The sequence below is a fragment of the Fringilla coelebs genome, assembly GCF_963513975.1.
Source record: "Fringilla coelebs genome assembly, chromosome: 15".
Lineage (NCBI taxonomy): Eukaryota > Metazoa > Chordata > Aves > Passeriformes > Fringillidae > Fringilla > Fringilla coelebs.
The window spans coordinates 2,450,243-2,462,992 of NC_140041.1; positions in this window are offsets into that span (position 1 = coordinate 2,450,243).

Sequence of the window (12,750 nt, forward strand, 5' to 3'; positions counted from 1 at the left end):
CCCATCCATCCCTGTCCCCTGGCAGTGGGAGCCATTCCCTGTGTCCTGTCCCTCCAGCCCTTGTCCCCAGTCCCTCTCCAGCTCTCCTGGAGCCCCTTTAGGCCCTGGAAGGTGTTAAAGGTTCTGCTTCACCATTCTCAATCTGCTGCCCTGTGCTTTGAATCCTCATCACAATACCAGAAAAGGGAAATCACCAATTCCTAATTTCTGTACCCTAAATACCAGGATGGAGTTACATGGCCTGTCCAGGCTGGATAACCTCAGGCTGTTCAGTTTTTTACCATCCCTGTGTCATCCTCTTCCTGGTTCTGTCCTTTCCTGCTGTGCCCTTTATGAGATGCAGGATCACCCACACACCCACGACTCAAAATACAGATTGCCCATGGATGTCCCTGCTGGCTCTGGGGACAATTCCTGCCCTGTTCTGTCTGCCTCAAGCTGGCCCAAACATCTTCCTGGCTTTGTGACCTGGTGTCTGGGTTTGAACAGACAGGTGTCTGCTGAGGAAGGCAGGAGCCTCCCCTGAAATGGAAAATGCAAAACCCCTCCCTCTGAATTGTTTCAATTTTGAAATTAAGGGGCTCTCAGGCAAAGAGATGGGAGCAGGAATAACAGTTCTTTACTAGGAAAATTAAAATACAAATGCAATAGTGCAAACAGACACAAACCCCTGGCAGAGTGAGAGCAGTCCCTGTCCCCTGTGTGTCAGGGTGGGGGCACAGCCCCATCCCAGGGGGGCTCAGCCCTCCTGCAGTGCCAGCTGTGGTTCTGCTGCAGCAGGATCCTGCACAAGGGGGGAGTTTTCCTCTGCAGCTGCAGGGCTGCTGGAGATGGGCCTGCTCTCCCTCTGGGAATGCAGGGCAGGAGAAAGCTGCTCCTCTGGGAATGCAGGGGGCAAAGGCTGCTGGGCTGTTCCAGGGCAGATTGTATCCAGGTAGGAATGCTTGGCTCCTGCCCTGGGCACAGCATCTCCCCATGGGATGATGGAATTGGATCAGCCCTGCAGGGACACTCAGTGGCCATGGACAGCAGAGATCTGCTGGAGGGAGGATGGGCTGTGGGAGAGATAAAGAAAACTGCCCCATGGACAGAGAGAACTGCCCAGCTCTGACAGATGGGGATAGAACACACACCCAGCTAAATCTTCCAACCTGAGACACCGGGCACACCCTGGAGCAGCATTCCCAGGACACCTTCCCAAGGCTCTCTGAACTCTGGGATGAGCACTGGCAGCTCATTCAGAGTTAATCATTGTTTAAGCTCCATTCCCACTCCGGATTTTTTCCCCTTCCCTGCCATAACCTTCCATGTATTTACACTGAATTTCACCTCCTGTTTTATTGTCAGGAACTCATTCTCAGCAGATCCTCCAGAGCTTTTCACTGTCACTGTTGGATTTCATGATCCTGAATAATTTTGTCGCATAGGCAAACACTGTCACTTCATCATTCCCCACTTTTCCGGATCATTGATGAGTGTTCCACACTGCAGATCCCAGGACAGGCCTCCAAGGATCCCCGTGGCTGGTTTGGAGCACAAATCAGTTATCCTTCCCACAGTGTCATGTTTTTGACTGCTCTTAAATCCATGGAGGGACTTCCTCTTGCATTTCCTAAAGTCTCAGTGTCTCCAACTGTGAGGCTTTTTTATGGCATTTTTGGAAAATTCACTTTAACTACAGCAAATTCTTGCCTGGACCAGTGTTGCCACCTCCAAAGAAGTGTCATGGATTTATGGGATGTGATTTCCCCTGGAGCAGCTGTGCTGATTCTTCCCAGTACATCCACATCTCTCTGGGCTCCCCTTAGTTCCAGAGTTTATCACAATCCCTTTGGATTTGCCTGGCATGGAAAGCACATTCCCTGTCTCCAGCCCCTTCTTTTCTGTTTGAAGACAACTGATCTCATATATTCTGTCTCCCATCACCAGGAAAAGACAACATGGGCTGGTGGTGGGATTGGCAGTGCTGAGGGAATCATGGAAAGATTTGAGGTGGAAAAGACCTTAAATCTCATCCAGTGCCACCCCTGCCATGGCAGGGACACCTCCCACTGCCCCAGGCTGCTCCAGCCCCAGTGTCCAGCCTGGCCTTGGGCACTGCCAGGGATCCAGGGGCAGCCCCAGCTGCTCTGGGCACCCTGTGCCAAGGATGCCCACCCTCCCAGGGAGGAATTTCATCCCAAAAACCAACCTAAACTTACTCAAGGATCTGCCATTATTTCAGCGCCTTATTCCAGCCTGGTTTTCCCCGAGCCTGCCATATGGAACACTATTTTTTCTCTCCACTGCTCTACTTTGTTGTATCCTTGGTGAGATTTCTGCCCCCACCCGAGCCCCTCAGCCATGGGAGGAAAGCTTTGTCAGCAGCAGGTTCTTCCCAGAGTGTTCCACAGGGATCAGAGGCAGGAGAACAGGATCAGAGGCAGGAGAACAGGATCAGAGCCTGCAGTGCCTGGCATTGTCTGGTTGGGAATTCTGGGTCACTGCAAGCAGCTCCTGGATGGATTTGTCCCCATCAGAACAGCCCTGCTCTGTTCCATGGAGGAACAGGTGGAAGTTCCCCACATTCCTAAGCAGGTGGAGCTCTCCAAAGTGTTTCCATGCCAAAGTGGAATTTTTGTCCAGGTTTTTCCCCTGGGTTCCACAGTCTGGGATCTGCTGGGAGCCGTGGAGATTGCTCTTATTGCAGGGCAAAGACCTGCCTGCCTTGAGCATGGCTGGGCCGTGTGGAGCTGACTTGGGCACTCCAGCATGGTTGGATTTAAATCATTAATAAATCAGCAGGAGCAGCCCTGGTGGGGGAATGATCACTCCCAAGGATTCTGACTGCTGGCTTTAAGCTCCCAGCTGTCCCAGGAGGCTGAGAGCTGCCACATTCCCCCTGTCCTCACAGATGCTGGGGACATTGAGCTGGCAGGACCAGCCTGGCTCCTGCTGAACATCCAGAGCTCTGAGTTATTCCAGCTCCTGAGGCGGCCTTGGAATGTAAAAGAGGTGCCACAGCTCCTCCTCGGAATCAAGCAGATAAAAAATCAATGCATTTGAAAGAGAAATGAAAAATAAGGTCTGCTAGAGCCAATATTGCTCCTGCCAGGGCTGAGCCTTGAAGGAAAACATCTTCCCTGAGAGGGAGATGGAAGGCCTGGAAAACAGAGCTCCAGAGGTGACCTGGGGGCGAGCACATCACTCCTGCTGCTTCGTGAGAGCCACTTAGAGCAGAACAAACCTGACCTGGCGTGGGACCCTCAGTCCCATGGCAGCCCCAGAGGTTCCAAAGCCTCTGGGACGCTGGGAAGGGGTGGGTGTGCAGCAGCTCAGGTGTCCTGCTGCCTCTGCTCCTCCTTGGGAGCCCAACTCTGGGAGCTTTTCCATTGATTTCAGTGCAAACAAGATCAATTGTCTCTTTGGGCTCCTGTGTGGGAATGAGATTATGTTGAATATTAATTTGCCTTGCGATGGGCCCTGACTGTAATTTTCTATCAGCAAAGGAGAATTCATGTATTTCCATAAATTCAGATACTTCCATCTATTCATTCCACATATTCATAGACATTATCTCGATTCCCAGCTCTAGTTCAAACAAAAGTTAGTTCCTTTTACAAATAAATTATTTTCCACTGTTGATGATATTTCTAATTTTTGTAGGCAAATTTATCCATTTGAACAAAGGAGACAAAAAGTATCTTTGATGTAGCAAAGCCTTTCTGAGAGCCGTGCGTAAATTAAAGGAGAAAAGATAGTCTGGAAAATTTAAGGAACGGATGGGAACGATTCCAAGTTACCTTGTACTTAATTGAAGTTCTCAGAAATGTTCTTTTCTTGTTTTCTATATTGGAGCTGTTCCTTGAAGTGTGGCTGAATGCCTCTTCAAGCTGGCATTTAATCTTTGACTGCATATATTTATTTTTCCCTTGTAGAAATGGAAGGGCCCTTTCTGGAATTTCTCCTTTGGCATCCCTTCACCTTGGGCCCTCGTTTTTGGGGAATGCTGCTGGGAGATACTGCAGCACTGGGTGGGTCAGGGTGGGATTTCCTCCAGTTTCTGCCACGGATTTTTGGGAGACTCTCAAGCCAGTGCAAGTCTGCCTGGCTGCTCTTAAATCATCCCACCTGGAGCATTTCCTTGGATGTCTTCACCACAACAGGAAAATTTGGGGCGACTCTGAAGGTTTTAAGGTGCTCAAATACTGCCCAGAGCTTTCATTCACCAGGGCTGGAGGAGCTCCAGTGCTGGAATGAGACACAAGAACTGAGCTGGGAGCATCAGGAATTTCTTTCATTTCCTGAAATCCATTTGGGGAGGTTCAGGCTGGCAGGAGCTCACCTGGTGGCACCCCCCTGTCCCAGCAGGGCCATCCCAGAGCTCAGGGCACACAGGGTGTGCTCACAGCTCTGCCATGGCCCCAGGCAGGGACACTGCACAGCCTCTGCCCCATCTGCTCAGGGCTGGCACTGCCCAGGGCAGCAGCTCTGCCTCCTGGGCAGGGGCAGCTCCTGGGCTCAGCCCTGCCCGGGGCTCTGGGGCCATGGCTGGGCCTGGAGCAGAGCCTGGGGCTGCCCTGGCCTCTGCACACAGGGACAGACTGGGGGACACGGGGACAGACAGACAGGGACAGACTGGGACAGACTGGGGGACACAGGGACACCCAGGGACAGTCAGGGCTCAGGCTCCTCCCCAGGCTGAGCAGCCCCAGCTCCCTCAGCCTTTCCTGGGCACTGAGATGCTCCAGGCCCTTGCTCAGCTCCAGGAGCTCCTGGCCCTGCTGTGCTGAGGGACAGAGCTGGACACAGCACCCAGAGGTGTCCCCAGGGCTGGGCACAGGGGCAGGATCACCCCAGAGGTGTCCCCAGGGCTGGGCACAGGGACAGGATCACCCCAGAGGTGTCCCCAGGGCTGGGCACAGGGACAGGATCACCCCAGAGGTGTCCCCAGGGCTGGGCACAGGGACAGGATCCCTCCCTGACCTGCTGGGAATGCTCTTCCCAATCCTGGAATCACCGAGGTTGGAAAGCCCTCCAAGATCTCCAAGTGCACCCTTTCACACCCCCACACATCCATTGTCCTAATCCCACCTCTCCTCATTTTTTGGCCAACATTGTGACCCTCCCCTGGCCTGGGCAGCCCATTCCAAATCTTAACCACTCTTCCAGTGAAGCAATATTTCCTGATATCCACCCTGAGCCTCCCTGGTGTTCCAGCATCCAGTGGATCTGTGCAATCATTGTTGGAATAAACACCTTGGAGCAGGGATGTGCCAGAGCTTTGTGGAGCCACTCCTCCTGCCTGTAGTAAATTAATCAGAGTGGTAGAAGTAATAAAAAGAATGGGAATGTTGTCCTGGGTGGGAGATTAAAATCCAGGAGAGCCACAGCTCCCGGAGGAATCTTTAAAAGCCTCATAATTGAGTCACAACAGAGAGACCTGCAGTGAGTGAGAGAGGTGGAGAAAAGCTCCAGCCAGGGGGACTTCAGTGCTGGCGCTGGAGGAGCCGAGGATGACAAAACTGCCACTCCAAATGGAATAGCAGGAGGCAACTTGGAGTTTCTTAAGGCTGGTAGGAAAAGAATAGTGGGCAGAGAAGCTCTGGTGGAAGGTATTGGTGCAGCCAGGGGTGTGCAGGACAAAAAAAAAAAAAGGAATGTTTTGTGAAAGCAGCTCCAAGAAAAACCACTGCAATAGAGCAGGGGGGGGTGAAAGCAATGTCAGCTCCAAGTCCTTGGGATGCTTCATTCCAAGTGGGAAAAATGGCGTGACTGGAAAAAAACCCCAAATGTTTTAAAACCCAAAGCTTTCCTCATAAACAGTGCAGAAATGAATGTGTGAAAAATTAAATTTGTTTAAAGAAGAGGTGTGAGGAGCAGGGAGGAGAATTAGCAGTGATTTATTGCCACGCTGGCAATTCCCTGGGGAAAGGGACGTGCACTGGAGGAGAATAAAACACTGGGAAAAGTCAAGGGTGGGAATTAAAATGGAGCTGGAGAAAGAAACATGATTTTAGCAACTCCCAGAAGTTTGGATGACCTGAGCTACTGAAAAATAACAGCCAGGGAGAAAAACTCTCAATCTCCCCCCAGCTAAGAGATAATGGAGCAAGAAGGAATAAACAATGGAATTTAGAAGGAAAAATCACCGTGGAGTGACTGGCTTGGAAAATAGCAATTAAAAGAGATGATTTCATCCGAATCTGCCTCAGACTCCTCCCCAGCAATGCTGTTATTGACAGGCAGCACTCCTGAGCTCAGGAGAACTTCCTGCAGCAGGGCAGATGTTGGATCCATCAGATTTTGTGGGATCAGAGCACTCGTGGGGCGTGGGAATGTGGGACGTGAGCACAGAGCTCCGGCCTCGGTTCGTGCTGGGCTGGGGAGAGGAGATCTGCCTTCTGGAAATTCCCTCAGAGATGCTCAGAAAAGAGGGGGAAATTGAAAACCATCTGTGTGCATCTAAATAGGACAAACAGGGAAAAGGGGATTGTTTGGGATGGCGGCGGGAGATGGAACTGGCGCTGCCGGGACGGGAAACATTAAAAATCCTGCACGGCAGCGGGGAAAGGTAAATTTGGGAGAGTATCCAAAGCTTCCCCGGCAGCTGGGCTGGGCTGCATGGGCTCCACAGCCTGGAGACACCGCAAATTCCCTTAACCAAATCATTAGGAAGCATCGAGCGGGATTCATTAGGAAACACAGAGCGGGATCCGCTCTTCTTCTCGCGCAGCGAACGGCTGTGAGAACCTAATTAGTTATTTCAATCAGCCTCCCCAGAGCCGGGCACGTCTGGATTTGCCTCGCTGCCTCTGGAAGAGGTTTGTTCCCTGCTTTGGGGTGGGATGGGGAGCGGGGAGCCGCGGGGGCTGCGGCAGCGGCGGCACAGGGCGGGTGCGGGGCAGCGGTGCCACCGAGCCCGGGGCAAGGAGTCGGGAGGAGAGAGGGAAAAGCGGAGGTGACAGCGGTGGCGTGAAAAGGAGGGCAGGGGAGAGGTTTCTGCGGGAAAAAAAAGGAGACCTGGCTGCAGATTCCTGCGCTTTTCCACATGAACAGCCTGTGCCCAAGCCCTTCTCCAGGCTCTGCGTCCCACGCAGGTGGCGCCGCTCCTGCCTCCATCACCCCGGGGCTCGCACAGCTCAAGTGCTCTTATTTCCAGCTCTGTGCGTGCAGAAACCATGGAAAAGCACCGAAAAGCACGGAAAATCCCAGCCTGGCCACGCTCAGGGTTCACTGAGCTGCTCTGGTTTGTGTTGTGGGGTCAGACTTGTCTCCAAACCAGCCCAGGAGTCTCCCTGCAAAGAGCAGGGACGTCCCAGGAACAGCTGGATGCTCACAGCTCCAACCCGGCCACGGAGTTCCCTTTGCACTGAAGGAACTTTGCACTTCCTCAGTCATATTTCAGTCCCTTGGGATGGTGGGTTTGGAACTGGGAATGGTGGGTTTGGGACTGGGAATGGGGGGTTTGGGACTGGGAATGGGGGGTTGGGAGCTCTGGGATGAGTTTGGAGCTCTGGGATGGGTTTGGAGCTCTGGGATGAGTTTGGAGCTCTGGGCACAGTGTCTTTGCCACTCATGGGACAGTCCCAGCAGCCTGTCCCCTTCAATGTTTCCATCAGGGATTCTGTCTCCAATCCCAAAAGGGCCACAGGACACAGACACTTTTCCTACAACTGAGCCAAATATTGCAAGACAAGGAAGAAAAAGACATCCAGTCACAAGCAGCAACTTTTTTGAGACTTCCAGGATTTTCTCAGCTCTCTGCTCCATATAAAGGATTTGTGAGCAGTACTGGGGAGCTTCAGTCATGTCCTGGCCATAACATCCCACGTGCATGGGCTGGAAAGGGGCAATGTGGCCCCTGGGAAGGATTTCATGGATGGCTCTGTCCCAGCACAGTCAGGGGTTTGTAGGGTTGGGGACAAACCCTCCTTAGCCCATCCCACCGGTCTGGGGCTGACTGGGAGCCTGGGGTCACTGAGTCTGGGGTCACTGGGAGCAGCCAGCCATGCTGGGGAGTGCTGGGGGCTGCAGCCCTGCTCTGTGGATGGGTTTCTTTTCTTAAATTATGCTTTAATTTCCTCTCCTTCTGGTCCCAGCGCCTGTGTTTTAATGAGCTCTCTCCCCCAGCATATCAAACATGGCTGATCCCTGGTGCTCCCTGTTTGCAATTCCCAGTGGCTCCCAAGCAAGAATTGTGCTGTTTAATTTTGCCAGACTTCCAGTTTACTCTGAAGCCTGAAAAAAAAAAACCCACACAGGCGCAAGGCCCATATTTCTCCCGGCCTATTGATAGAGCGTGATAGGTATTAAATTCTATAATTCTTGCAGTGGCCTTTAAGCAGCCTGGGTGTTAATATTTAATGATGAAGGATGCTGGTAATCAGCCCCGTATCCCAAGTGTCTGGATGCTTTATGATCTTGCCTTTGGGAGCCTAATTGTGAACCCAGCCTGCCAGAGCTCCCCACCCCAACTTAATAAACTTTGCTGTTGCTGCCCAGCACATCATCTGTCTCCAGGCAGGATCCAGCTGCAGGAGGAAGGATGGGAACGGGGAAGGTGATGAGGGAGAGGCTGGGATGGCAGAGCCCACTAAGAGCTGGAATCTGGCACAGCTTTGGGCACAGGGCGGGAGGCACCACCAAAAAAACCCAACAAAAATAACAAAAAACAACAATGTGCCCACATCCTCCCCAAAGCAGGCCCGGGGGCTGCATCCACCACCCCTGCCTGTCCCAGCTTCCTTCAGCCTCTGGTGTTTCCACATTGCACCCCCTGCCTGTCCCACCTTCTGGGGGATGCTTCCTTCACCCTCGGGTGTCTCTCCCGCCTCCCAGGCAGCCTGAGCTCCTGCACCATCAGCCTGGAGAAAGCCAGGCACATCTTTCTGGACTCCCAGCTCCAGGTTTCCAGCATATCCCGAGATTTGCACTGCCAGGTAGCGCTGCCTTCGATGCTTCACTGGGCTGGAATGGCCCGAGGCAAAGGCAGGAAGGGGAGCTGCTGTTGGTTGTTAATAGCACTCAGCACTTACACGGGCACAGCCACTGGAATTCAGCTCCGTGTAGGAACATGATCCCCTTAACTGCTGCCCTGGGAGCAGGAGCTGCCAGCCCAGCCAGCTGGGGGGAAACTGAGGCACACACAGCTCCCTGGAAACGTCACTTGTGTGTCACAGCCACTGCCACCACCCCCGGGGGTCACAGTGCCACTGCACACAGCCCTGGGCTCTTCTGGTGCCACCACTGGGCTGGTCCTTAACCCTGGTGGCACCCCCAGGGCACCCTGGTACCTGCTGGTGCCTCTCCCCACCCCACTGTGAGCTGCTGCAACGATTTCACCCGGAGATATTTCATTCCCATTTAAGAGATGCAATAATTTTCCCTTATTTTGCTTTATCTTTGCCTGCCCAGGGTCTCTGTGTGTATAATGAGATGAGTAAGGAACCTTGCAGGCTGCTTTTGTTATATGGCCCTGCCAGAGCCTGGGAGCAAATCTTCCCTCCCGAGCACGACCCTGAGGAAAGCCTGGCAGGATGAGAAGCGTGGGCTTGGAGCAGGGAAATTGGGAATTCATCCCTGGGGGGGTCACAGCTGCAGCTGCAGCCACACTTTGGCCAGAGGAGCTTCTCCAGGGGCAGGAGGGGCAGAGAGGGAGGGAGAGCCCCTCCAGCTCACCCAGGTCACGCAGGAGATCCCATTCCCCTTCTCCCAGTGCTGTTTGGGCTCACACTGAGTTCCTCCTCTCCCAGGAGTGTCTTCCCTTGGTGTCACAAAATCCAGGGAAGCCTGGGAGCAGAATGGCCCTGCTGAGCTTTTGCTGTCAAGCACCAGGGAGTCAGAGAGCTGGGCTGGGAGCACTGGGAGGAGCCAGCAGGAGGAGAGGGACTGCACCCAGCCATGGGAACCACGCACATCCACGGGATCTGCACACATCCATGGGAACCACACATCCATGGGAATCACACATCCATGGAAATCACACATCCATGGGATCTGCACACATCCATGGGAATCACACATCCATGGAAATCACACATCCATGGACTCTGCACACATCCATGGGATCTGCACACATCCATGGGATCTGCACACATCCATGGAAATCACACATCCATGGGATCTGCACACGTCCATGGGATCTGCACACATCCATGGGATCTGCACACATCCATGGGATCTGCACACATCCATGGGAATCACACATCCATGGGAACTGCACACGTCCATGGGATCTGCACACATCCATGGGATCTGCACACATCCATGGCCATGGGATCTGCACACATCCATGGAAATCATACATCCATGGGATCTGCACATGTCCATGGGAACTGCACATCCAAGGAAGTCTGCACATATCCCTAAAAAACTGCACACATCCATGGATACTTCACACATCCATGGGCTCTGCACACATCCATGGGAACTGCACCCCAGGCAGCCCCAGGGCCCAGGGATTTCCTGGATGATGGCAGCAGCTTTGTGTTGTCTGCTCTAGAGAGGTACCAGCACTCCTGGGCTCACCCAGAGGAGACTTTTTGGACAGAGAAGTCAACTCCGTGCTGAAGTGATGCTCAGGGGCTCTTTAATCCCTTCCCCACTGCCCTGCTGAGATGGGCTGAGCTTCCCAGAGCAGAGGCTTGGAGCATTTGGCACCTTGGCCCATCCCAGAGCTCCTCCCCGCAGGTTTTGTGAGGAGGCAGGAAAAGGCCATTGGGTGACGCTCATTCCCTGCAGTGCCCTCAAGTCTGAGCTGCCAGTCCCACCTCCTCTGAGCACCTGCAGGACCACAAGAATCATTTCCAAGTGCTGGAAAGGCACCAAATTCCTACCCAGGCATCCAGGTTTGGACAGAAGGGTGGCAGAAATGCGGTGTGACAGGCAGCTCCAGCAGGGTGAGTCTGTGGAGGTGAGCTGGCAGCTCCCACCTCCCATCCCAGTGGGATGAGGAATGGGGAGCGGGTGATGGGCTGGGAGAGCATCAAGCTGGAAGCTGAAGGAAGCAGATAAGGACTCCAGGTGCTGCTGTGCAGGGAGAGCTCCCTGCCAGCCTCCAAGCTGGCCTGGCTGGTGTCCATGAGGCTGGCATGTGGCACAGCCTGGTGGCACTCCATGGTCTCTCTCTCTCTCTCTCTCTCTGCAGAGGCAGAGCTCTCCTGTCCCTGAGGCCACCTGGAGCCTCCCCTCGGTGCTCAGGTGCCCTGGGTGGGGTCCATGATCCAGCAGGTTCCAGCACAGCTGGTGCCAGGCCCCCCATCCTGAGGTCACCTTGCTGCCACCCAGCCCTTGGCACCTTCTGGGCAACGGAGCTGGGAAGGGAATGGAGCCCCAGGAGAGGCTGAGGGAGCTGGGAAGGGGCTCAGCCTGGAGAAAAGGAGGCTCAGGGGGGACCTTGTGGCTCTGCACAGCTCCTGACAGGAGGGGACAGCCGGGGGGGTCGGGCTGTGCTCCAGGGAACAGGGACAGGAGGAGAGGGAACGGCCTCAGGCTGGGCCAGGCAGGCTCAGGGTGGGCACCAGGAGGAATTTCCCCACGGAAAGGGTGCTGGGGAATTGGGAGGGGCTGCCCAGGGGGGTTTGGAATGCCCATCCCAGGAAGGCCTGAAGGTGGCACTGAGTGCTCTGGGCTGGGGACAAGGAGGGACAGCTTGGATTCAATGGTCTGGGAGAGCTTTTCCAGCCTCAGTGATCCTGGGATTGTCTCTCCCCATGACATCACTCATCTAACACACCTTTCCTCTCGTTTTGCCCATCAGCCTTTGTTCCCAGCTCTGTCCCCCAGCTCTGCCCATCCCAACATCCTTCTCTGCACCCAGCATTTTCCCAACAACTCCATATGAAAAAAAACCCAAACCAACCCTGGCAGGGATCAAACATCACCGTGAATCTTTGACTTCTCCTTGTTTTCCCTGCCTGGAATATCCCAGGCAAGGTCCGATTTCCAGCATGGAGCAGGAAGGTGCAGTGTAAACAACATAATGAGTTTAGTGCCAGTGAGAATAGCCCCAGCTATTCCATCTCTCTTCCCAAAATGAGCAAATCCTTCTGATCCAATTTACTGCCGTCATTAGCAGGGCTTCCGGCGCTGCTGCCGAGCCTCCCCGTACTGCTCCTTCCCATTTGGAGCTCCCAGGCTTAAAATGTTATTGTTTTAATCTTTACATTGCAGGAACAGTTTGGAATCAGAACGAGCTTTGTCTGGGGGCTTGCCTTGAAACGCTCATTTTCACCTAAAGGGCTGCAGACGCTGCAGTAGAACAATGACAAATTAACTTTCAGCCCCAGCAGCCATCCCAGGGAATCTCCAGCTTCTGGGGGCCCAGGTTTTTGTTACAAGGTTCCTTCCTGTCCTTCCTGGGGGCAGCTGAGCTGTTCCAGCTCTTCTGGGCAGTGCTGAGGTGACCCAGCGACCTTTAGCTGGGAGGTTTGGAGTGGCAAAAAGATTGAGCGAAGAAAAAAAAACAAATCAGAAACTTAGGTTAGAATTTTTCACCCAGAAATAAAAAAATTCTACCTCAAATTTGGTGTTTGCATTTTTGAATGAGTTTAAAAACTGCAGAGGGTGCAGTTTGGGGGAACTGGAGTAGCAAGTGGAGTCAGGACGGTCTGGAGTCCATCCTTCAGTCTGCTTCTGTGGAGGCACAGGGTCTGAATATTTCTGAAGGAATATGTCATGAATATACAGAGAAATCCAGTTTGCACTGTTGGTCTGCATGGTGCCATCACTCCAAATGTGCTGGCAAAACTGCTCCTGGAGCTGCTGGGA